The sequence below is a fragment of the Pipistrellus kuhlii genome, unplaced genomic scaffold (assembly GCF_014108245.1).
Source record: "Pipistrellus kuhlii isolate mPipKuh1 unplaced genomic scaffold, mPipKuh1.p scaffold_m20_p_35, whole genome shotgun sequence".
Lineage (NCBI taxonomy): Eukaryota > Metazoa > Chordata > Mammalia > Chiroptera > Vespertilionidae > Pipistrellus > Pipistrellus kuhlii.
In genome coordinates this window covers 1,468,674-1,469,934 of record NW_023425535.1, presented here as the reverse complement: position 1 = coordinate 1,469,934, position 1,261 = coordinate 1,468,674, and positions in this window count along the sequence as shown.

The window sequence follows — 1,261 nt, the reverse complement described above, 5'->3', positions numbered from 1 at the left end:
CTCCAATGTAAACAAGGTGGGTGTTTCCATTTAAAATCATTTTTCTGATTTTAAAGTGAAATTTACTCTTAGCATTTTTTTCTACCCCAACTTGGTTAAAACATGTTTTCATGTTTGTGTTGAAATGAAGGGTTACTGGCAATATTAACAGATGGGTTAAGATTTCCTCCAGTGCCCAGGACCAAAGCAGAGACGGTCAGACCTGCATCACCACCATTTGTCCACCAACCAGATCTGAAACATCATGGCTGACATGTACACATAAGGAACTATTTGATATTGAAATTGGGACTCAAAAGAACTGTTGGTCCAGAAAGGAACTCACTACAGACTGATTTGATTTTCCTCTCAGCATAACCATTATGGCTTGTCTCAGTTTAGGTTCTTACAAGAGTATTTCTTGGACCACATGATCTCACATATCTAGAGGAAATAATGAACAACATTACTGATGAACAAAAAACACCCAGAGAGCTGAAACCGGTTTGGCTCAATGGATAGAGCGTCGACTTCGGGATTGAAGGGTCCCAGGTTCGATTCCGGTCAAGGGCATGTACCTTGGTTGCGGGCATATCCCTAGTAGGGGGTGTGCAAGAGACAGCTGATCAAAGACTCTCTCTCATCGATGTTTCTAACTCTCTATCTCTCCCCCTTCCTCTCTGCACAAAATCAATAAATTAAAAAAAAAAAAAAAAAAACCCCAGAGAAAGCAGCAGCGATCAGACTCTCAAACCTCAGAGGAAAAGCAGGGAGGGTGGGAGTAAGGGGAAGAGATCAACCAAAGGACTTGTGTGCATACATATGGGCCTAGCCAGTGGCCATGGACAACAGGGCGGTGGGGGCATATGTAGGGAGGAGTTTGGTATAGGAATGGGGGATGAGGACAATTATGTAATACCATAATCAATAAAAATAAATAAAACTTGTTATTCACTTGAAGAAAAAAAAAAAAGATTTCCTCCAATAGAGTTGACACTAACCTCAAGATACTTCAGATTAAACAAGCCATTAGAGTAGTGTGCTAGAACCACCTGCCAGTGATGATGCTTAATTATGTATATATTAACTCATCCCCTTTCTGGGGATAGTTAGGAAAGCGAAAGGAAATAAAGGCAAGTTATTTCTAGTTTCTATATATGAAAATATAAAATTGCACTACAGATTGTATATATACATAATAAATTCTAAACAACTGGTAGTTATGACTGGAAAAAGTGGGGCCTTTTTGGATGCATCTAATGAGGGATTTGGCAGAAAGTTT